This window comes from Phyllobates terribilis, unplaced genomic scaffold (genome assembly GCF_046119375.1).
Source record: "Phyllobates terribilis strain yellow unplaced genomic scaffold, ASM4611937v1 Scaffold_7__3_contigs__length_470593459, whole genome shotgun sequence".
Lineage (NCBI taxonomy): Eukaryota > Metazoa > Chordata > Amphibia > Anura > Dendrobatidae > Phyllobates > Phyllobates terribilis.
The window spans coordinates 324,626,428-324,652,726 of NW_027362767.1; positions in this window are offsets into that span (position 1 = coordinate 324,626,428).

Consider the following 26,299-nt stretch of genomic DNA (forward strand, 5'->3'; position numbering starts at 1 on the left):
CAAATGTGTCTGCTCTGTACCTCTCCTTACACTGATTGCCTATTAGAAGATATTTGGAATGGATCACTTTCAAACACAAAACTCACCACATTGCTGCACTACATCTCAAAGACTTTTCTCACGCTGCATCTGTTCTCTGGAATGCGCTACCCCAAACAATCAAAATAAAGGGGTATTCTAAAATTTGAAAGTTATTCCCCATTCAAGGAGTAGGATATATCTTTCTGAATGCTATGAATCCGAGCGCTGGCGTCCTCACTGATATTGAGAACTAAGGTTCTGAATGGAGCGGAGGTTGATCATGTGCACTGTCACTTTATTAATTTTTTATAAGGCCACCAGAAATTGCCGAGTGTTGTGCTCGGCTGGTCTCCAGCACTCCCATTAGAATGAATAGAGTGGCAGTGTGCATGATCTTCACTCCATTTCGATGCACAGTTATCAGATCACTGGGGGCCACTGTGCATGATCAACCTTCGTTCCATTCAGCCAGGGCTCTTCAGAACCCCAGTTTTCATGATCAGTGGGGGCTCCAGTGGTCAGACTCTCATTTATTGGAAAGTTATTTCCAAGTTATCATCTATCAAATTTGAGAATACCTCTTTAATTCTCACCATCCACAGTTTTAAGCAGGCCTTAACCCCTTTATGACCAATGACGGACATAGCCCGTCATGAGCAGGTGTCAGTTCCTGCACCATGATGTGCTATGCCCCTCATGACTTTGAACTGTCACTGTGTGTAAACACCACGGTGTCACCAAGCTACAGAAAGCTTCTGAGACCATGCTTAAAGCATGGTCTCAGAAGGGTTCTGTACAGGTATAATGCACTGCAATGCGAGTCCCATAGAGGGTCTAAGTAAAAACATATAAAAAAAGTAAAAAAAATTGTAAAAATCTAAAAAAAAATTAAAAAATAATAAAAAAATATTACACTAATAAACACACATTTTTATGTAAAAAAATAAAAATAAACAAAAAAGTACACATATTTGGTATTGCCGCTTCCAGAACGACCCGATCTATAAACGTGTCACACTACTGTAGTTAACCCCTTCAGTGAACGCCGTAAAACAATCAAACAAAAAACATGGGAAACTATGCTTTTTCATCATAAAGTGGAATAAAATGCAATAAAAAAGCGACTGTAAATAAAAATGTTATCGCTAAAAATGTCATCATGTCCTGCAAAAAACAAGCTGCCATTCAGAGGAAAAATGAAAAAGTTACAGCTCTCAGCATACAGCGATGCAAAAATAATTACAGTATTTTTTCTATAAAAGTTTGTATTATGCAATAGCACAAAAACATAAACAAATAACATAAATGAGGTATCGCTATAATTGTACTGACTTGAAGAATAGAGCCACCTTATTAATCTTACCACTTGCAAAACGGCATAAACCACCCCCCCAAAAAAACAATTACTGAATTGCAGGTTTTTGTTCATTCTGCCTCACAAAAAATTGGAATAGAAAGCAATCAAGAAATGCTATGTGCCTGAAAATGGTACCAATATAAACATCAATTCGTCCAGCAAAAAACAAGCCATCACATGACTCTGTCGGCAGAAATATGGAAAAATTATAGCTCTCAAAATATGGCGATGCGTTTTTGCAAAAAAAAGCGTTTTTTAGTGTGTGACAGCAGCCAAACATAAAAACCCAATATAAATCTGGTATCGCTGTAATCGCACAGACCTGAAGAATAGTCATCTAATCACTTATACCGCACGAGGAACAAATTTTTCACCTGCTGCTGATTTGTTCATTCTGCCTCCCAAAGATTGTGGAAGATTCCTTATAATGAGGCAGATGAAGGCACTGTGGTCAACGTCTGACCTGTGATCCGGTGGTGTCCGTCTTTTTAAGCATGCATAAAAGCGTGGTCGGCCACAGTTTTTTGCACCTCTGAAAAGAAGGACACCACAGAACAGAGGTCAGACAGAGTCCAGAGTAACTCTGCTGCCTCATTCTAGTGAATGGATCGATCTCGGGTTTCATCTGTCACGTCACTCGGAGATTTACATGGAAACCCCGATGTATGTGCTCAGCGTAGAGTGCAGGATGTGTTCCCAAACGTTATGTAAAATGTTCCCAATAAAAGCTTCAACTCAATCCACAAAAAAATCAAGTCCCCACTCAGGTCCGCCACCTGTTAACGGAAATATAGGGGGCTTCCACGTTACTGGTAGTACAAAGGCTATCGAAAAGCATATGGTTCCTCGCCCCCAAAAGAAATCCAATGAATTCTGCTCTCCCAAATCCAAATGTCCCTCTATCTTCTGTGCCCCAGTGTGCCCAAACCACATTTAGCGTCCACATGTTTGGCAGGGGTAAAATTTCCAAAATGGGGTCACTTGAGGGGGGATATTCTGCTCTTCTAGCACTTGTATATGGAGTCCGCAAACTATTCTAGGAAAATCTGCACTCCAGGAGGCAAATAGCGCTCTGTCCCTCCCAAGTCTCACTGTCAAGGGGTTACCGCAATGGGGTGGAGCCAGAAGACTGCAGTGGCTGAGGGCTCCTACTCCGGCTCCAAGAAAAAGCACTTCTTCATTTTAAGATATGTTTTATTTCTTCTGGCAGAACAGGGGTTAAACGGCCATGTTAGAAATCTTGGCGCTCACAGATGAGCTCGGTTAGCCACTCCTTTTCCCTTTATAATCTGAGCTCTATAATCTGGGCTCTATAATCTGGGCTCTGATTTTAGTCCTTGTCAGAGCTAGCTTTTGCTGCATGGCTAACGGAGGGAGAGGAGTTATTATGAGAAGGAGAGTTGGAGGGATTATCAGAGACTGTTGTGTAGTTTGTACGCATGGTAATTCCTTATCCTTCTCCATTTTGGTTTATTCCCCTACCTTCACACCCTGGTGCTTCCCTCTGTTATATGTGAGTGAATATTTTTTGTGCCTGGAGTTTTCTGTTTCCACTTGTCTGAGTAGCCTTGTTTGTTGGGCGGGTGTTCTACGGTGCACAGTAGCGCCCCCTTCCCTGGGTGGGGGAGGAGAACAGATGGAGGGCTAACTCAGGAGTTAGGGCGAGGGCGGAGGCCCCGGCATGATCACCTTCAGAGGTATCGCGAGGAATAGGGTGAGCTAGGGCTCCCCCTAGTGTTAGGGACAGGGTAGGAGCCCCTGTTCCCTGGTCACCAACCAACCGTGTGGTGACACTACCTGTGTGGCTAATCAGACTGTACAGCCACATATGGCGTATTTCTACATTCAGTAAAAATTGTGGAACACATTTTGGTGCCATTTTTACCAATTTCTCTGTGTGAAAATTTAAAATTTGAAGCTAAAATAAAATTTTGGTGGTATAAATTTAATAATTTTTTCTTCACTGCAATATGATCACTGCAACCCTAGATGAATTCATTGAGAGATGTAATTTGTAAAATGGGGTCACTTATGGGGTAGTTCTAATGTTCTGGCTCCTCAGGGGATATCCCAGTGGGTCATGGCACCCACAAACCATAACAGTAAATTCTGCACTTCAATATGGCGCTCCTTCCTTTCTCAGCTTTGCACTGTGCCTCAAAAGTAGTTCCTGATTACATGAAGGGTAATGGCACAATCAGGAGAAATTGCACAACAAACTGTGAGGTCCATTTTTCCTATTAACTCTATTGGGGCTAAAACAACATTTTAGTGGAAAAAAAGTAATTTTTCTTTCTTCACCAGCCAATGGTATAAATTTCTGTGAGGCACATGTGGAGTCAACATGCTCACTTCACCCCTAGATCCATTCATTGAGAGGTGTAGTTTGTAAAATGACGTCACGTTTTTGCTGTTCTGGCACCTCAGAGGCTCTGTCAATGTGACATGACACCCTCAAACCATTCCAGCAAAATCTGAGCTCCAATACAGCACTTTTTCACTTCTGACCTTTGCACTGGTCCTAAAAAGTAGTTTTAGACCACACATGGGGTATTGGCGCACTCAGGAGAAATTGCACAACAAATTTTGAGGTTCATTTTCTCCTGTTACCCTTGTGAAAATCAAACATGTGGGGCTAAAAGATAATTTTTATGGAAAAAATATGATTTTTTTATTTTCATGACTCTGTTATAAACTTCTGTGAAGCACCTGGGGGGTTCAAGATGTGCACAACACATCTAGATAAGTTCCTTGAGGGGGTCTAGTTTCCATAATGTGGTCACTAGTGGGGGGTTTCCACTGTTTAGGCACATCAGGGGCTGTCCAAACACGACATGGTGTCTGCTCCTGATTCCAGCCAATTTTGCACTCAAAAAGTCAAACAGTGCTCCTTCCCTTCTGAGCCCTGCCGTGCACCTAAACAGTGATTTTCCCCCACATATAGGGTATCAACATAATCAGGAAATATTGCACAATAATTTTTGGGGTCTATTTTCTCCTGTTACTCTTTTGAAAATAAAAAATTGGGGCTAAAAGATAATTTTTGTGGAAAAAATGTGATTTCTTAATTTTACAGCTCTATGTTATAAACTTCTGTAAAGCACTTGGGGGTTCAAGATGCTCACCACACAACTGGTCAACTTTTAACCCTTGTAACTTCCTAACAAAAAAAAATAGTTTCAAAATATGTGCTTATGTAAAGTAGACATGTGGGAAATGTTATTTATTAACTATTTTGTGTGACATATCTCTCTGATTTAAGGGCATAAAAATTCTAAGTTAAAAAATTGTGACATTTTTACCAAATTTCCGCTTTTTTCACAAATAAACGCAAGTCTTAATGAAAAACTTTTACCACTATCATGAAGTACAATATGTCACAAAAAACAAATCTCCGAATCTGTGGGATCCGTTGAAGCTTTACAGAGTTATTACATCATAAAGTGACAATGATCAGATTTAAAAAATGAGGCCCGGTCTTTACCTACAAAGTGGCTCGGTCCTTAAGGGGCTTAAAACACTGAATTTTAGGCAAATCTTTCAAATGCCTTTATTCTTTTCCATGAATCCTCCTTGCCAACCCTTTTACATTGTTTTTCAAAACCTGGCCTCTTTGTTTATCACCACACTCTTTGCACGTTGCACGCTAATATGCACTTCATGTTTTTGTGCAAACAGGCTCTTGCTGGATACCTGGCTTATCTAGCTTTTTGTGTACTTCTTCTTGGAAAAGATGGCTGGACCATTTTATTAAACAAGCACTTTTACCTTCTGTCACCCCTTTTTCCTCATAGATTCTAAGCTCTTGTGATCAATGCCCTTAGGGTATGTTCACATAAGGCGTTCTTGTAGCTTTTTTTCTTAGCTTTTTATTTTTATCCCAAATGAAAAACACAGATGATTGGTAGTAAAAACGCTGTGCACATTACGCACACTTTTTGTGCTTTTTATGGATTTTAGTTGCTTTTTTAGTTGTGTTTTTTAGGCAATGAGCAAAAAACACTGAAAAAGTACTGAGAAAAGTGACATGCTGAGTTTTGAGCTCCAAATATGCACTGAAAAAAACAGTGTTTGCATGAGATTTCAGAAATCCCAATGATTTTGCTGGAACTGTAAAACACTGTGTATTATATGCACCAAATACGCTGCGTAAAATACTTAGCAAAATGGTGCAATAATGCAATGTGTGAACATACCTTTACTACTATTGATTAGTTTGCTTCTCTGGAATGTCTGATATTGTTTGTAGATGTACTATCTGATTGTAAAGTGCTGCACACCCTGTTGGCGATATGTACCAATAGAAAATTTTTACTATTATTCAATTAAAACAAGATATCAAAAGTCTACTTCGCAACTGTTTCCCAGTAACAGGTCAACAAGTATCATCCCAAAGGCAAGAGTAGCCCAGGCAATTGATTTCTCTCCATGGTCATGATGTTCATTGGGGGATAATTCTGGAAAAAAGATGTACAGCTTCATTTGAGTTTGCAATCCATCTTTTTGCTTGCAATATACATTGCTGTAAAGAGGTTTTATGTTATAGAAAATCTTTATTTTTTCTATAAAGAAATCTAACATTAAAAGAGAATGTTATCCATGCAGAACCCTGGCCAATTAGCTACAGCAGAAAAAAGCAAGAGCTTTGGAGGTCTCACCAATAATGATGAGCGAGCATGCTCGTTACTCGAGATTTACGAGCATGCTCGGGTGTTTTCCGAGTATCTTCAGCATACTCGAGTGTTATGTTTGAGTCACGCCGTGCACATGATTTGCGACTGTTTGACAGCTTTAGTACATGTGAGGAATGCCTGTTTCTTAGACATTCCCTCACATGTATTAAAGCTGTCAAACAGTCATGGCGTGACTAAAACATAACACCCGAGCACGCTGAAGATACTCAGCAAGCACCAGAGCATGCTCGCCAAAAGGGTTAACAGAACATACTCACTCATCACTACTCACCAAGTCTGTGCATTGGACTGACTGCAAATTGATTGCTATAGGAACTGTGTAATACTTAATTTGACCTGAGGTGATGCTGCAGAGAAACTGAATTCTTGCTTTCAAGTTCGGCTGTGGCCATCTGCAGTGGGACTCCTTGTGGTTAAAGGGGTTTTACAATGAATAAAGTACATTTTAATCAATCAATAGACCTTGGAATAATGATATACTTTACAATTGGATGTGTTAAAAAGTGTTCCTGTGCTGAGATAATCTTATAAATGTGCCCCTGCTATGTGCTGTGTAATGGCTGTGTCTGACCATGCAGGAACATGGTCTGATCATACCAGGGCTGCCATCAGGAATTTCGGGGCCCCATACTGGCAACATTTTTGGGCCCCCTTGAAACTTTGCCTAGGGTCCACCCCAGCTTCACCTCAACCTCAGCTTTGCCTCCAGCCATCGAACCTTCCACAGTCTCACTGCCCACTCTTGAAAAAACTCCACTTTCCGCACCACGTCCTCACCAACCACACAATAACATTTCCCATTGTACACCATATCACATAAATAGCCAGCAGCTTTTGTTTTGACCAAAAGATTTTTTAAGCTGCCACCGTGACAAGGTAGATTCTTTTAGCCGGGCCCTACTCTACTCTAACCTATTAAACATTTGATATAATACCCAATACTCTTTTTAGGTATATTTTCATATGTTTTTCTTTAAGGTAAGGTGTCATATACATTTTTTAAAATGGCCAATAATATCACATACAAGGGACAAATACCGTCACACCATGACCAGACCACATATTACCACCACATAGTGACAGAATAATAATACCACATAGCAGGGACAAATACCACCACACCATGACCAGACCACATATTACCACCACATAGTGACTGAATACTACAATACTTATCATTAATAAAAAACACAACACTAATATTACTATAAGTGCCATTTTACACAGGCTCTCTGTACATAGTATACAGTGTATAGTGTCAATTTACTGGTAATACAGGGATTACCGGTGACATTATACACAGGAGCTCTATATATAGTGTCAGTGTACAGGCAATACAGTGATCCTGCCCCTATTTGTCTACATTCTGCCCCCAATGTCTCCATTCTGCCCCAATGTCTCCATCCTGCCCCATGTCTCCTTCCTTCCCCATGTCTCCATAATGCCCCCATGTCTCCATCCTGTCCCCATTTTTCTAAATCCTACCCCAATATCTCCATCCTGCCTCATGTCTCCATCCTGCCCCCAATGTCTCCATCCTGCCCCATGTCTCCATCCTGTCCCATGTCTCCTCTTCCCCATGTCTCCATCCTGCCCTTAATTTCTCCAACCTGCCCCCATGTCTCCATCCTGCCCCAATGTGTCCATTCTGCCCCCAATGTCTCCATCCTGCCCCATGTCTCTCCATCCTTCCCAATGTGTCCATCCTTCCTTATGTCTCCTTCCTTCCCCATGTCTCCATAATGCCCTGATGTTTCCATCCTGTCCCCATTTTTCTAAATCCTACCCCAATATCTCCATCTTGCCCCCATGTCTACATCCTGCCCCCAATGTCTCCATCCTGCCCCATGTCTCCATCCTGTCCCCAATATCTCCATCCCGCCCCATGTCTCCATCCTGTCCCCAATGTCTCCATCCTGCCCCATGTCTCCATCCTGCCCTCAATTTCTCCATCCTGTGCCTATATCTCCATCCTGCCCCCAATGTCTCCATTCTGCCCAATGTCTCCATTCTGCCCCATGTCTCCATTCTGCCCCCAATGTCTCCATCCTGCCCCCATGCCTCTCCATTCTGCCCCCATGTCTCTCAGTTCTGCCCCAATTGTCTCCATTCTGCCCCCAATGTTTCCATCCTGCCCCATGTTTCTCCATTCTGCCCCCATGTCTCTCAGTTCTGCCCCCAATGTCTCCATTCTGCCCCCCATGTCTCCATCCTTCCCCATGTCTCTCCATTCTGCCCCCATGTCTCTCAATTCTACCCCCAATGTTTCCATTCTGCCCCCAATGTCTCAATCCTGCCTCCATCCTGCCCCCATGTCTCTCCATTCTGCCCCCATAGTGCGGCTTTACAAAAAAAGTAAAAAAAAAAGAAGTTTCTCCTTACCTTGCCACAGTCCAGCGGTGCCCTACTCTCCCAACATTCGAGGCAAGTTCGCCGGCGCATGACAATGACATCATACGCTGCGACGTGCATGCTGACGTAAGCTGCCGGGCTGTGATTGGCTGGCGGTTGTTAGCTATTGCCGTGCGGGAAGCTTCCCACACGGCAGTATATTTCAACTGAACGTGCGTCTGAGGATGCTTGTTCAGTAACTTAATCGGCAGAATCCTACCACTGGGCCCCCTCTACTCACTGGGATCCATACGCCAGGAAGGGCAGTAATGCCCTGATGGCGTCCCTGGATCATACCACATCTTCTGAGCATGGGAGGATGCAAAAGAGAGTATACAGACTGATTCTTTCTGTGAGGTAAAATATTGTTTTTAAACAAGTAGCAAATGTTTTACCTCACAGAAAGAATCAGCTGTGATCCCGTGCTGTCCTGTCTGTATACTCTTTTCCTTCCTCCCCTGCCCAGGAGCTGTGGTATAATCAGACCATGTCCCTGTGTACACAGTACACAGCAGGGGCACATTTATAAGATTATCTCAGCACAGGAACAATTTTTTTAACACATCCATTTGTGGAATTTATGTTTATTACAAGATCTATTGATTAAAATGTACTTTGTTCATGGGGCAACCCCTTTAACTGTCCAAAGTGGACAACCCCTTTAAAACTTAAATGACTGCTATTTATTCTAAATATGTTTTTTTCCTCATTAGATTTATGTGCTTTGCCATCTAAACTTTTATAGATTTCCTCTGCTGTTTTGACAATTGTTCTTTTATTTGCGCAGCTGTTTTTCCTCCACATGGTGGAGTGATTTTAATTTATTTTAACGCCGGCGCACGCTGACTAAAGAACGAAATGGGTCCAGTGGGTGATATTTTCATTGTTACCATAACAACTAGCTCCACCAGTCAACAACGAGAATGAGCATGGTATTGCTATGACTCCGACATAAAGCGGATCCGCCATTGGAAAATGCAGCCTCATAGCCGGTATTTGATTTACGCTGCTAAGCAGATTCCTACCCATTAGGCTTTCGAGTCAAATCAAATTGTCTCAGATGAAGTCACAAATTACCTGCAAATTGTGTTAATATAAATTGGACTTTGATTTTTACAGCACATTTAGACATTGTTTGCATTTCTATACGGAGGAAACAATTCGGTGTAAACAGCATGATTCATTCTGTATTCTCAATTTACACCACCAAATTATGGACTAAATTTAAATTAAAAGCTCAGCAGGAATTGGATGGCTTATGTGTATGTGTGATGGCTTTTATATTAAATGCTTTACACAAATGCTGTTGTTTATCTTTGGAACAGGTTGTCATGAATATTAATGAGACCCAGGTGTTAATGTCACGCTGTTTTACTTCCAACTAAAAATCTTTAAATTGAGTTAAGTATTTGAACAAGTATTTTTAATAACTCTGGTGGTAATTACTGTATTGGAGGGTGATGCGCGCTATCATGTCTATCGAGGGAGACAGATGCGGGAAGCTAGAGGGCAGTGGAATCATTCTTCTGCTGCCATTACAATAATATTCTATTGATCCCTTGAACAACTCATTAACCCCATTTGTAATAGGTTGCTGTATAGCAGGTTAATATTTGTCATGCTGCTGTCAACTTTACTGGGCAAACTAAAAGTATTGCTTTTAAAAGTCCTGCTTTGAGCAGGGGGTTGGACCAGATGACCCAGGAGGTCCCTTCCAACTCTACCATTCTATGATTCTATGATTCTATTGAGCTCACAAAACGATTATATTGAAGTCAGTTATAGATGCATTGGAGCCTCATTTAGACATCTGTTTTTTTTTCAAATAAGTGGTAAAAAAAGTAAATATAAAATATGATTTTCATCAATATTTGGTCAGTGTCAGTTTTATCATCAGTATTTTATTAACGATTTTCTTGTTTGCAAAAATTGAAAAATTATTTCAAAGCTTTTCCTACCCATTGCAATGTTAAAGATGGACAGCACACTGATGGCACACAGATGCCATCCGTGTGCTGTCTGTGACTTTCATGCCCCCTTAGACTTGCATGGAAGATTTTGATCCGTGATCGAAAATGGACGTCTGATTTTTTGCAAACAAATGTTTCACTAAAAATCCACACAGACATGTGAATAGCTCTATAGACAATAAAGGATAAGTTTTCGGGCTTGGACTGGCCCACAGGAGAGCAGGAGAATTCCCCGGTGGGCCCATGTGCAAGAGTGGGCCACCATCATCTTATATGAACAGTGCTTGGCACAATATACTTGAATCACTATGTACAGACAAAGGCAGCATCTTATTCATGTAACAATCTACCCAGTTCATTGTTATATAAATTTGTGATGAGGATAATGTCACATCTGTTTGTAGCTGAAAAGTGGGGATGGAGTTGGTTACTGGTGGGCCCCTGGCACCCCAGTCCGACACTGCATGTTTTATCCATGAAAAAATGGATAGAGCATGTACAGTACATGAAAAATGGATGTGTAAGTCAGGCCTAAGGGGAATTTTCATACACAAGTTTTAGGCCAGTATTACATGACCGTTTAAATCAAACGAGTGCTATCTGATTTTTTATTGGATAGCACTCAGATGAATGTTATTCAATGGCATTTTGCCGATCACTGATTTTTTTCACTGACAGAATCTGTCTGTGAGAAAAAAATCACAGCATGCTGCAATTTCACTCTGAAATCAGAAGACACTCACCCATTCAAGTCTATGGGTGTGTGGAAAACAACAGCCTGCACTCGGATGACATCTGAGTGCAATTTGATTTCCGCGGAATAACAGAATAGAGAAGATGGAGAAATTTTGTTCTCTATCTTCTCCACACCTGTGCTATAATTTTTTCATCCAAGAGAATCAGATAACACTATGCTGGCACTCTGATCAAACTCAGATCAGAGTGTCATTAGCATAATCGTTCCCAATTCTCTCAGATGACCTTGGCCTTAAGATGGAGTATACTGGAGTATGATGTGCCAGATGTATTTATTTTATTTTTGTGATCCAGAAAATGAAATCAATAAGAAGAATTTATCATGAAAGGGTTATTTTTTTTGTGTTGTTCTATTTTCCTTTATTTTGAGACAAATTTAACAATTGTTTTACAATCTATGTTAAATTTTGCACAATTCATCTTGGATTCTTGATGGTAGTCTTGAAATAAAAAGCAAAAGCGCAAAGGATACTGGCCACTTTTATGAAAAACACAATACAGTGCTGTGCAAATTAATTGGGACAAAGCATTTTTTAAGTAAAATCGTAAGTTGGTTACCAGTCAGTGATTCAAACCAATTTTAACTGCTTTGAACAGGTGTGAGTGTACAACCTTGAGTAACAAAATGTGGTTTGACTGGTTTTAGTCAGAAAATAACAGCTAGCTGCCCCATCAGCTTCAGTTGAGAGCTTGTTTCTGTGAGGAGTGGTTTAGTGTACTTTTTCTCTCAGTGTGATTCGAGCCTGTAAAAATGGATGTTACTCCACGGAAGAGGTCTAGAATTATTACTGTTAATGAACATACAAGTCTGACTGTAAGAGAAATCACAAGGTGAGCACATGCATAAGATAATATATTAGTTGGCCACATCAATTACCACTATATTGTTATGCAAATAAGACAATGGAAGAGACTATCAAGAACAAAGTAATACAGGAATGAAATTGGAACTTAAACTTCAAATAACTAAATTGTCTCAACTCAAATTACATCTAAAATGGTTATATTAACACATGATCATTATAGTAAAATATACTCCTACTCAGGACCGGGACAAGGTATTTTGGTGGCCTAGGCAGTAGTGTTGAGCCACCCCCGTAGTGTTCGGGTTCAGTTCGGTTTGTCAAACACCGGTATGTTCGCCGAACTGTTCGTCGAACTGTTTGTCGAACACCGTCGAACACCATTAAAACCAATGGCAGGCAAACAAAAACACATAGAAACACATAGAAAACACATTCAAAGGTGTCCAAAAGCTGACAAACTGCTCAGAAGACACAACTAACACATGGAAAAGTGACAAGTACATATAGTCATGCGAAAAGAAAAGAGGTGGAAGAGTAAAAGGAGGAGACACAGATATAGGCATGTGATGCCCTTCTAAAATCAAGAAAGGCTGAAGTAAACATCTAAAATCAGCCTACCAACACCCAGACGTCATGACAAGAAAATTAAAAAAAGAAATATCTTTAGGTAGAATGGCGGTTCCATTCAGAACACTTTCCTTACAAGACGTAGTGGTATCCCCATTGGGAGTCGTGCCAAAAACGGAACCCAATACATTCGGACTAATCCATCATTTGTCATATCCAAGGGGCAGGTCAGTAAATGACAACATCAACGCGGAACCAAGTACAGTAGTATATACTGTACATCCTTTGACAAGGCAATCAGGCGGGTCAAGAATTTGGGAAGGGGCACCCTAATGGCCAAAACAGACATTGAGGGGGCGTTCCGGTTACTTACTACCTGTGCCTCCGAATAGTGTCCGCCTATTGGGCTGCTTCTGGGAAGGAGCATACTATATAGATTGCTGTTTGCCCATGGGGTGCTCCAGATCCTGCTCATTATTTGAGGCATTTAGTTGCTTCCTCGAATGAGTCGTCATGGACGTTTCTAAGGGGGCACATATTATCCATTACCTCAACGACTTCTTATGCCTGGGCCCAAAAGATTCGCCACAGTGTAAATACATGCGGTAGTCCACCTGTGAGAAGGAGAGAGCTGGAAGGAGAGCGGACACCACAGAGCCGAGGGGTTAGATGGAGAACGGAAGAAGGAAAGAGGGCGAGGGAGGTAAGGGAGTATGGTGGAAGGCCGACCTGAGCTCCCCCACGTTCCTGCTAGGCGGGGAACAGCCCTGGGAAGAAAAGCCTCCCTTTGAGGTTATGGGTGCGAGCGGGCTGAGGGACTACGCTGGAGTGCGAAGCCGACACGGCCAGGCCGTTCCTGCCCGTGCGACTTCCGTGTCCCCGGGTTTGTGCCAGAGCCGCGGTGGACCCTGACGGCCAGCCCCCCTCTCCCAATACTGGTGCCTGTCCGCTGGTGGGTCGAGACCCCCTGCGGTGGAGGCAGGTCTAAGCTCTGTAATTTGAATGAGTACACTTTAAATCCTTTTAAAAGGATCTATTGGAGGGCAAGTCTGGTGCCAGCAGCCGCAGTAATTCCAGCTCCAGTAGCGTCCACTAAAGCTGTGAAAGTTAAAAAGCTTTTATAAGGATTGAGCTTGGCGGTCCGCCGCAAGGCGTGCTTCCGCCAGTCCCAGCCCCCTTGCCTTGGGGCGCATCCCCGATGCTCTTCACTGAGTGTCCCGGGGGCCCGAAGTGTTTCCTTTGAAAAAATTAAGTGTCCAAACCACAGGTGGTGTAGCTTGGTGAACAGCTGGGCTACTCCACTTACTAGCAGACACTGCTACTAGGCCCAAAGTATTGCCTGGGCTTGATGCGGTTAAAAATTTGTAATTAGATCTACAGGCGGTGCAGCTTACAAAACAGCTGGGCTACTCCGCTGACTAGCAGACACTGCTACTAGGCCAAAAGTATTGCCTGGGCTGGATGCAGTTAAAAATTTGTAATTAGATCTACAGGCAGTGTAGCTTGCAAAACAGCTGGGCTACTCCGCTGACTAGCAGACATTGCTACTAGGCCCAAAGTATTGCCTGGGCTAGATGCAGTTAAAAATTTGCAATTAGATCTACAGGCGGTGCAGCTTGAAAAACAGCTGGGCTACTCCGCTGACTAGCAGATACTGCTACTAGGCCCAAAGTATTGCGTGGGCTAGATGCACTGCTACTAGCGCAAAATGATTGGCTGGGTTAGAGATGCAGTAAAAAATTGTTATTAGATACAAAAGCAGTGTAGCTTGCTTCAGATGGGCTACTCCGCTGACTACGAGACACTGCTACTAGCCCAAAATGATTGGCTGGGTTAGATGCAGTAAAAAATTGTTATTAGATACACAGGCGGTGTAGCTTGCTTCACAGCTGGGCTACTACGCTGACTAGCAGACACTGAAGCTTTGGAGCAGACCTCTGATTCCCAGGCTATAGTATGAGTAAACAGCTCTTCAGACTCAACCATCTGTGTTACCCCAAGCCATAGTGTATGTAGTTTCTTACGGTTAAAGGGGGGGGGGAGCAACCCGACCCACCTGAAATTGACGATGCCAACATCATGTAAAACACAGCAAGGGGACTCCAAAAAGAGTCTCCATTTTTTCCAAAAATTGTGGCACAGACACCACTTAAGTTGCATCAATTGCCCCAGAGTTGCTTAAAATGGTTGGTGAGGTGATTTTCCAAAATCCTCAAGCTTTTAGTCTCCCCAGGATGACACAGGGGTAGAAAAGTCCTTGCGGATCCATGATTTGTTCATCTTTATGAACGTGAGTCTGTCTACATTGTCAGTAGACAGCCGCGTGTGCTTATCTGTCAGCACACCACCAGCAGCGCTGAACACACGTTCAGAGAGAACGCTGGCTGCGGGGCACAACAAGATCTCCAAGGCGTGAGTGGCGAGCTCCGGCCATTTTTCCAGATTGGAAGCCCAAAATGAGCAAGGGTCCAGTGACACAGTCATGGCTTCGATGTTCACTTGGAGATACTCCTGTACCATCCTCTCTAGGCGTTGACTATGTGTCAGACTTCTAGTCTCCTGTGGCCTTGCAAAGGATGGTCTAAAAAATTGGTGAAACGATTCCACAAAATTGCTGTTACCAGCAGATACGGTGTTACTGTTACGGTTTGAGTGATGAAAACTCGACAGTCCCAAGGTTGGCAAGTTAGAACTGTGAGATTTACTACATGCACCACTGGTGTTTTGTGGAAAAGCACATGTAAGATTTTGTAACAGCCTCTGCTGATACTCCTGCATGCGTGAATCCCTTTCTATGGCAGGAATTACTTCGGCAAATTTACTTTTGTACCGGGGATCTAAGAGTGTGGCAACCCAGTAGTCGGGATTACTTCGAATTCTGACAATCCGAGGGTCATGTTGCAGGTAGTGCAGCAAGAAGGCACTCATGTGTCTTGTGCATCCAGGAGGACCAAGTCCTTGTTGTGTTGGTGGCGAGGTAAGAATCATGCTTCCTTCCTCTGCCCTCTCCCAACAACCTCACACAACAGAAATGTGATCAAGGTCTCCCTCATCTGATGAGTCTTCCATGCCCATCGCCAGTTCGTCCTCCACTTCTTCCTCGGCTCCTGCACCTTCCTCAACAGTTTGGCTGCTACCATGCGCCCTCATTAATCCCTCTCCTCCACCCTCCCATGCCTGCCGCCTTGGTGCTGCCAACTGTCTGGACCTTGGAGATGTTATCCCTTCTGCATACAACTCCTCCTCTACTTCTCCCCCTCCTCTTGTCCCACCATCTGACTCTGAATTCTGTTTAAAGTGTGCTCCAGCATGTAAATCACCGGAATAGTCATGCTGATAATGGCATCGTCAGCACTAAACATCTTCGTCGCCATTTCAAAACTGTGAAGAAGGGTGCATAGGTCCCTGATCAGAGACCACTCCTGCAGCGTGATTTGCCCCACCTCTGGATCTCGTTGGCCCAGGCTATACGTCAGAACGTATTGCACCAGGGCTTGTCGGTGCTGCCACAGTCGCTGCAACATGTGCAGAGTTGAATTCCACCGTGTCGGCACATCGCATTTCAGCCGGTGAACTGGCAGGCCCAACGACTTCTGTAGAGATGTAAGTCGTTGAGCTGCGGGATGCGAAAGGCGGAAGTGAGCACAGAGCGACCGTGCCCTGTGCAGAAGGCCATCTAGTCTGGGATAGTGGGCTAAAAATTGCTGGACAACTAGGTTCAACACGTGAGCCATACAAGGCACGTGTGTGACATTGCCCCGGCGAAGGGCCGCACCCAGGTTTGCAGCATTGTCACACACAGCCTTCCCTAGCTGCAGGTTCAGTGGAGACAACCATTCATGAAACTCGGTCTCCAGAGCTGACCACAACTCCTCAGCTGTGTGACTCATATTTCCCAGACATTTCAAAGTAAATACTGCCTGATGTCGTTGAGCCCTGCTGCCAGCATAGTAAGGAGGTGTGCAGGATTCCTTCTGCACAGTTAGAACGCGAGTGGCATTACCAGACAGGCTTTGGGTGCAGGTGGAGGACCGAGAGGAGGTTGAGGAGGCAGATGCAGTGGAGGAACGTCTAGATAAAGAGGATTGACGCACAACTCGTGGGGACGGCAAGACTTGGACAGAAGCCCCTTGTCCTGCTGTCACGATAGTTACCCAGTGCCCAGTCAGCGACATGTAACGCCCCTGTCCATGCCTACTCGTCCAAGTGTCTGTGGTGAAATGCACCCTGTCACTCACAGAGTTTCTCAAGGAAGCAGTGATGTTGTGTGTGATATGCTGCTGTAGCGCAGGCACACCTTTGTTTGAGAAGTAGTGGCGACTGGGCATCTGGTACTGGGGCACTGCGACGGACATAAGGTCTGGAAAATCCTCTGTTTCCACCAGGTGGAAAGGCAGCATTTCTGTAGCCAACAGCTTGCAGATGGTGAAATTCAACCTCTTAGCTTTGTCATGGCTAGGAGGAAATGGTATTTTACCTGTCCACATCTGAGGGACCGAGGGCTGGCTGTTGTGCTTAGACGGGGTTGAGTAGGGTGTCCCCGTCAAACTGCCAGTCTGTGAGGAAGATGCAGGCGGACATGTTATGTTGCCTTGATCCAAAGGTGGTGCTCTCGATGTCGGAGAGCGCTCAACACCAGCAGGTGTTTCCACTTCCAAATGAACTGACGACCTGCCAATCACACTGGCTGTTGCGGGTAAAGAGGTGGCAGGTCTGAGTCCAAAAACATGTGTAACTGCTTTCCCCCCAGTCACAGAGGATGAAGAGGCTGCGGATGCACAAGATGGGGCAGACGGTGGTTGGCCCGGCCCGCTAGGCCACATTGTAGCACAGTGAGCTTCCCACTGCAACTTATGCTTCATATCCATGTGACAGTTTATGCATGAAGTACTCAAACTATGGATTTTTTGGCCTCTACTTAGGTTTTTGTGACAAATGTTACAGATAACATGAGTTGGGTCATCCTTATCGATCTCAAAAAATGCCCAGGCTATGCAAGGCTTAGAGACGATGCGACCTGAAGAGCCACCACGACTTGTGGTCAGAGGCAGAGTTGTGGTTGAGGATGCAGTTGTTGACGTGCTTCCAGTACTCCGTCTCTGTCCAGGAAGGCGCAACCTAACTCGTCGTCAATAGCATCCTCCTCCACCTCCTCTGCTGACCTCATCGACTGGCTGACTGTGGGTTGACAGTAAGTGGGATCTCCAACCTCGTCATCATCACCCTGTGTGTTCTCACACCCGTCGTCCTCAGAGCCAACCTCTTCCTGCCCTGACCGAAAAGTCAAGTTGTCGCTCCAAACAGGTATCTGAATCTCATCATCGTCTTCCTCTTTGTCTCCACCAACAGGAGTTACAGTTTGGGAACAAGGGTCTACATTATGCTCAGAACCTTCTTCATCTGGGCCTGGATCCGACTCATAAACTGTTATGATCTGCTACAGGGACTAAGGAAAGACAGGAGAACTGTCCCTACAATAGAACTAAGCTAGATCCCTACGATGTAACGGGGAACCTGATCCTGCGATCAGACCCGCTAAAGTCCTCGGCTAGTCTGAACGAAGACCTATAGATGTGAGGGAGGGATCCCTACAAGAACTAGGGACTGGGATAAGTTGGACAGCTCCTAGCAGAAATAGTAGCAGTCAAAGACAAACACACAACAAAAAGCATAGAGGTCAGAAGACCTAGCAAAACTAACAGAGAACGGCAACAGAGCACCAAGCTAGCTCAAGAGTAGTAAATACAATTAAGTCCAGCAAGACCAGGAGGGCGGAGCCGGATTAAATAGGCAAAAATGGTCATGTGACCAGCAAACTAAAAAAAACCTAACAGGAGAGTTCTAACAGTACCCCTTCTTCTAAGAGGATCCTCCGGATCCCCTAGGCCCAGGCTTACCAGGAAACCTCCTGTGAAACGCTCTGACAAGTCTGGAAGCAGAAACATCATCCGCCCTCACCCATGAGTTATCCTCAGGTCCGAAACCCTTCCAAGCGACGAGATACTGCAAACTCCCTCTATACCGTCTAGAATTTAGGATGCGGGAAATTTCATATTCCCCGTCCTCCACCACCGGAGGAACAGTGGCAGAGGCGTCACCATCAGACACATCAGCTTTTTTTAACAGAGAAACATGAAACACCGGGTTAATCTTCCAGGACGTAGGAACCTCCAACCTAACAGCAGATTGGTTAACTATCTGAAGCACCTTAAAGGGCCCTACGAACTTGGGACCCAATTTTTTAGAAGGAATCCTCAATCGCAGATTCTTAGAGGACAACCAAACCATGTCACCAACAGCAAACAAAACCTCTTGCCATTTCCTATCAAAGTACCTCTTAGATTTTTTGTTAGCCTCCTGAAGATTACCACGCACATCCGTCCAAACTCTCTCCAAATCACCGGAAAAACTCTCCTCCTCAGGCACAGCCGAAATCAATTTGGAGAATGACCCAAAAGACGGATGTCTCCCAGAACAACAAAAAAAAGGCGAACACCCAGCAGAAGAGGATGTATGGTTGTTAAGAGCAAATTCAGCAAGTGGCAGAAACTCAGACCACCCCTCTTGATTGTCTGCCACAAAACAACGCAAGAACTGCTCAACATCCTGGTTCTTCCTTTCTGTCTGGCCACTAGACTCAGGATGATATCCAGATGAAAACGACAAATGAACTCCCAACCTGTCACAAAAGGCACGCCAAAAACGAGCCACGAACTGAGGTCCCCTATCAGAAACAATGTCAGTAGGAACACCATGTAGTCTGACAATTTCCTTGACAAAGGCCTTAGCGAGTGTCTTAGCGCAAGGCAGTTTGATGAAGGGAACCAAGTGACACATCTTGCTAAAATGGTCCACGACCACCCAGATGACCGTGAAACCTTCAGAGGGGGGAAGGTCAGTAATAAAGTCCATAGCCAGATGTGTCCAAGGTGCACTAGGAACCTCCAGAGGGCAAAGCAACCCCGCAGCAGGAGCATGCGAAGACTTGGATCTAGCACACACAGTACATTGGCGCACCCACTTAATGACTTCCTTCTGCCATCCAGGCCACCAAAAACTGCGACCCACAAGTCTCTTGGTCTCAGAAATTCCTGGATGACCTGCCAACCGAGACTCATGACACTCAACAAACAAATCTCTCCTAAAGGTCCTAGGCACAAACAACCTCCCATGGGGAGTGTTAGATGGGGCATTCTCCTGAGCTTTAAGAATCTCATCCTCCAAAACGGAGTCCAAAGCAGCAATCACAACACCTTCTTGTAAAATGCTCTCCTCTTCCTCCTCAACACCGACCATGGGAGAAAAGCTGCGAGACAAAGCATCCGCTTTAACATTCTTGGTACCCGGGATGTAAGTAACGGAAAAATTAAACCGCGAGAAAAAAAGTGCCCACCTAGCCTGATGGGCATTCAAGCGCTTGGCAGCATCAAGATAGATCAGATTTTTATGATCAGTGAAAACCTGAATGGGAAATTCAGCACCTTCCAAGAGGTGACGCCAGTGTTCAAATGCGAGTTTAATCGCCAGCAATTCCTGATTACCAATATCGTAATTAAGTTCAGTCTCAGAAAATTTTTTTGAAAAAAGGCACAGGGATGTACTCCATCCTTGTTTTCCTGAGACATCACCGCACCGACCCCCACCGAAGAAGCGTCAACCTCAACCAAAAACGGCTTAGTCACATCAGGCTGCATAAGGATGGGAGCAGAGGTGAACCTCTCCTTTAGAAACACAAAAGCTTCAATGGCCTCAGAAGTCCACTGAACCGCATTAGCACCTTTCCTGGTGAGATCGGTCAGCGGTTTGACAATAATAGAAAATTTTTTTATGAATTTTCTGTAATAATTGGCGAAACCCAAAAACCTCTGTATCGATTTCAAACCAATAGGCCTAGGCCATTCCTGCACAGCTTGAACTTTAACCGGGTCCATCTCAAAACCTTCACTGGAGATAATGTAGCCCAAAAAACTAATTCTCTGTACAGCGAACTCACATTTCTCCAGCTTAGCAAAAAGCGAATTGTCCATTAATAACTGTAATACCTCACATACGCTCCGCCAATGAGACTCCAGATCAGGCGAATAAATCAGAATGTCATCCAAATACACAACCACATTTTTGCCGATTAAAGGTCTAAGGATGTCATTAATAAGATTCTGAAAAAATGCTGGAGCATTGGTAAGACCAAAAGGCATAACCAGATTCTCAAAATGACCCACAGGAGTGTTAAAAGCAGTCTTCCATTCATCACCCTCCTTCATGCGCAACAAATTGTATGCCCCCCGGAGATCAATTTTAGAGAACCACTTGGTCCCCTCTAACTGGTTAAATAAATCAGGAATCAATGGCAGTGGGTAAGGATTGCGTACAGTAATTTTATTAATCTCACGAAAGTCCAGACAAGGACGTAAACCGCCATCTTTTTTTTTTACAAAAAAAAAATCCAACAGCCACAGGAGACTTGGAAGGTCTAATGTGACCGGCGGCCAAGCTTGTCTGTATGTATTCCTCCAAAGCCTTTCTCTCAGGAATAGTAAGATTAAATAAACGACTTTTAGGAAGAGTCGCTCCAGGGACGAATTGAATGGTACAATCATAGTCTCTATGGGGAGGCAAAATTTGTGACTCCTCCTCAGAAAAAACTCTCCAAAAATCCTGAATAGGTACAGGTAATTCCCCTTTTTCCACCGCAGCAATACGTCCGTTACAACACTTGTCATAACACTTAGGGCTCCAGGACTTAATTTCATTGGTAGACCAATCCAGTACAGGGTTGTGCAATTTTAACCAGGGTAACCCCAGTATTACTGGAGAAGGCAAATTATCCAATACCACCAAATCCAAATTTTCTTGGTGAATACTATTAATAGTGAGGGGAAATTCACAGACCTTATGAGTAACACTCTTCAAGGGAGAGCCATCAACAGAAACCACAGCAATAGGGGATGACAAAGTTTTAGGTTCTAATCTAAGTTTTTCCAAGAATCCCCCATCAATCACATTCAGAGTAGAACCACAATCCACAAATACCCGAAATTCAATTAATTCATCCTGAGCAGCAGTAGTGGCAGATAGGAATACTCCCTTAGAATTTAAACAGGCAAGACGGGCATAACTGACCATTTTTTTTTCTTTCTTCATACGAAGCACACAGTTCTTAATAAAATGACCAGAATTTTCGCAATAGAAGCACAAGCCTTCAGAAAGCCTGCAATCTTTTTCCTGAGAGAGGGGTGGCATCGCCCCAATCTCCATCGGCTCTCCATTGTCAGCACAGACCCTCTCAAGACTCGGAGCTGACATAGCAGAGGATTTGCTCTCATTAACCCTTGCACGCAGTCTCCTGTCCACCCGTATAGCTAATTGCATAGCCTCCTGCAAGTTTCCAGGTGTGGGATAAGCAATCAGTAAATCCTTAACCCTTTCACCTAGCCCTGCAAGAAACAAGCTTTTCAAAGCTGAATCGTTCCACCCCACCTGGGCAGACCACCGACGGAAGTGAGAACAATATTTTTCCACATTACCTGATCCCTGCCTCAAACGTCTCAATTCAGACTCAGCAGATGAGACACGATCAGGATCATCGTACAACAAACCCAAAGCAGAAAAAAAAACTATCCACTGATCTAAAGCACGGATCACTAGGTTGGAGAGAGAAGGTCCATCCCTGAGGATCTTTGCGCAAAAGTGACATTATGAACCCTATGCGCTGTGATTCATCACCAGAGGATCCGGGTCTCAAACGAAAATACAATAAACAAGCATTTTTAAAAGAAAAAAAATCTTGTTGTTCGCCAAAAAATAAATCAGGCAGACGTACCTTTGGTTCCACAAAATGTGCTCCAGAACAGCTACTCACGTGTTGTTGGAGCTTGGCCACCTCCAGAGAGAGTCCCTGCAAGCGTTGAGCCAAATCTTGAACCGAGACCATGATGGAAAACTGGAGGTCTTTCCTTAGAGAAAATTTTTTTTTTTCTTTTAGGGCTGGACTTACTGTTATGATCTGCTACAGGGACTAAGGAAAGACAGGAGAACTGTCCCTACAATAGAAATAAACTAGATCCCTACGATGTAACGGGGAACCTGATCCTGCGATCAGACCCGCTAAAGTCCTCGGCTAGTCTGAACGAAGACCTATAGATGTGAGGGAGGGATCCCTACAAGAACTAGGGACTGGGATAAGTTGGACACCTCCTAGCAGAAATAGTAGCAGTCAAAGACAAACACACAACAAAAAGCATAGAGGTCAGAAGACCTAGCAAAACTAACAGAGAACGGCAACAGAGCAAAAAGCTAGCTCAAGAGTAGTAAATACAATGAAGTCCAGCAAGACCAGGGGGGCGGAGCCGGATTAAATAGGCAAAAATGGTCATGTGACCAGCAAACTAAAAAAAACCTAACAGGAGAGTTCTAACATAAACATTCTGGGCATCGGTGCAGATCATTTCCTCGTCTGGATTCACAGAAGCTCTGGAGCAGACCTGTGATTTCCAGGCTATAGTATGAGTAAACAGCTCTGCAGGCTCAACCATCTGTGTTACCCCATACTCAGACGGGCAGCTGGAGACTTGGTAGCTGTGAGGAAGCAGGTGCGATTGGGGTGACACCTCTGAGGACTGGAGTATTTGTGATGTTGAAGTTGAGGTGGAGGAGAGCCAACTTGAAGGAGCACTTGATATCCGTTGAAGCACCTGCTGTTTTTGTGCCTCATCTGGAATTTATAGCGATGGGCGTGTCCGTAAGAAAGGGATCATATCACATTGTCCACGAAAAGAATTAGTTTGGCTGGAAGATGTTTTTTTGACTGGGTTAGATGCAGTAAAAAATTTTATTAGATACACAGGAGGTGTAGCTTGGTCCAGGTGGGCTACTCCAATGACTACAAGACACTGCTACAGGCCCAAAAGGATTTACTGGGCTAGATGCAGTAAAAAATTGTTATTAGATACACAGGTGGTGTAGCTTGGTTCAGATGGGCTACTCCACTGACTACCAGACACTGCTACAGGCCCAAAAGGATTTACTGGGCTGGATGCAGTAAAACATTGTTATTAGATACACAGGTGGTGTAGCTTGGTTCAGATGGGCTACTCCAATGACTATCAGACACTGCTACTCTGCCCAAAAGGATTTTCTGGGCTAGATGCAGTAAAAAATAGTTATTAGATACACCGGTGGTGTAGCTTGGTTCAGATGGGCTACTCCACTGACTAACAGACACTACTACTATGCCCAAAAGGATTTACTGGGCTAGATGCAGTAAAAAAATGATTAGATACACAGGTGGTGTAGCTTGGTTCAGGTGGGGTACTCCACTGACTAGCAGACACTGCTAGAGGCCCAAAAGGATTTAATGGGCTAGATGCAGTAAAAAATTGTTATTAGATACACAGGTGGTGTAGCTTGGTTCAGATGGGCTACTCCACTGACTACCAGACACTGCTACAGGCACAAAAGGATTTACTGGGCTAGATGCAGTAAAAAATTGTTATTAGATACACAGGTGGTGTAGCTTGGTTCAGATGGGCTACTCCACTGACTAACAGACACTGCTACTATGCCCAAAAGGATTTACTGGGCTAGATGCAGTATAAAATTGTGAATAGATACAAAGGTGGTGAAGCTTGGTTCAGATGGGCTACTCCAATGATTACCAGACACTGCTAAAGGCCCAAAAGGATTTACTGGGCTAGATGCAGTAAAAAATTGTTATTAGATACACAGGTGGTGTAGCTTGGTTGGGATGGGCTACTCCAATGACTACCAGACACTGCTACAGGCCCAAAATGAATTACTGGGCTAGATGCAGTAAAATTTTGTTATTAGATACACAGGTGGTGTAGCTTGGTTCAGATGGACTACTCCAATGACCAACAGACATTGCTACTATGCCCTAAAGGATTTACTGGGCTAGATGCCGTAAAAAAATATTAGATACACAGGTGGTGTAGCTTGGTTCAGGTGGGGTACTCCACTGACTACCAGACACTGCTACAGGCCCAAAAGGATTTACTGGGCTAGATGCAGTAAAACATTGTTATTAGATACACAAGTGGTGTAGCTTGGTTCAGAAGGGCTACTCCACTGACTACCAGACACTGCTACTATGCCCAAAAGGATTTACTGGGCTAGATGCAGTAAAACATTGTTATTAGATACACAAGTGGTGTAGCTTGGTTCAGATGGGCTACTCCACTGACTACCAGACACTGCTACAGGCACAAAAGGATTTACTGGGCTAGATGCAGTAAAACATTGTTATTAGATACACAAGTGGTGTAGCTTGGTTCAGATGGGCTAATCCACTGACTACCAGACACTGCTACAGGCCCAAAAGGATTTACTGTGCTACATGAGGTAAAAAATAGTTATTAGATACACAGGTGGTGTATCTTGGTTCAGATGGACTACTCCAATGACTACCAGACACTGCTACAGGCCCAGAAGGATTTACTGGGCTAGATGCCGTAAAAAATTATCAGATACACAGGTGGTGTAGCTTGGTTCAGGTGGGGTACTCCACTGACTACCAGACACTGCTACAGGCCCAAAAGGATTTACTGGGCTAGATGCAGTAAAACATTGTTATTAGATACTCAAGTGGTGTAGCTTGGTTCAGAAGGGCTACTCCACTGACTACCAGACACTGCTACAGGCCCAAAAGGAGTTACTGGGCTTGATGCAGTAAAAAATAGTTATTAGATACACAGGTGTTGTAGCTTGGTTCAGATGGTCTACTCCACTGACTACCAGACACTGCTACCTGCCCAAAAGTATTTACTGGGCTAGATGCAGTAAATTATTGTTATTAGATACACAGGTGGTGTAGCTTTTTTTCAGATGGTCTACTCCAATGACTAACAGACACTGCTACAATGCCCAAAAGGATTTACTGGGCTAGATGCAGTAAAAAATTGTTATTAGATACACAGGTGGTGTAGCTTGGTTCAGATGGGCTACTCCACAGACTACCAGACACTGCTACAGGCCCAAAAGGATTTACTGGGCTGGATGCAGTAAAACATTGTTATTAGATACACAGGTGGTGTAGCTTTTTTTCAGATGGTCTACTCCAATGACTAACAGACACTGCTACAATGCCCAAAAGGATTTACTGGGCTAGATGCAGTAAAAAATTGTTATTAGATACACAGGTGGTGTAGTTTGGTTCAGATGGCCTACTCCACTGACTAACAGACACTGCTACTATGCCCAAAAGGATTTACTGGGCTAGATGCAGTAAAAAATGATTAGATACACAGGTGGTGTAGCTTGGTTCAGGTGGGGTACTCCACTGACTAGCAGACTCTGCTAGAGACCCAAAAGGATTTAATGGGCTAGATGCAGTAAAAAATTGTTATTAGATACACAGGTGGTGTAGCTTGGTTCAGATGGGCTACTCCACTGACTACCAGACACTGCTACAGGCACAAAAGGATTTACTGGGCTAGATGCAGTAAAACATTGTAATTAGATACACAAGTGGTGTAGCTTGGTTCAGAAGGGCTACTCCACTGACTACCAGACACTGCTACAGGCCCAAAAGGAGTTACTGGGCTAGATGCAGTAAAAAATAGCTATTAGATACACAGGTGGTGTAGCTTGGTTCAGATGGGCTACTCCAAAGATTAACAGAAACTGCTACTATGCCCAAAAGGATTTATTTGGCTAGTTGCAGTAAAAAATTGTTATTAGATACACAGGTGGTGTAGCTTTTTTTCAGATAGTCTACTCCAA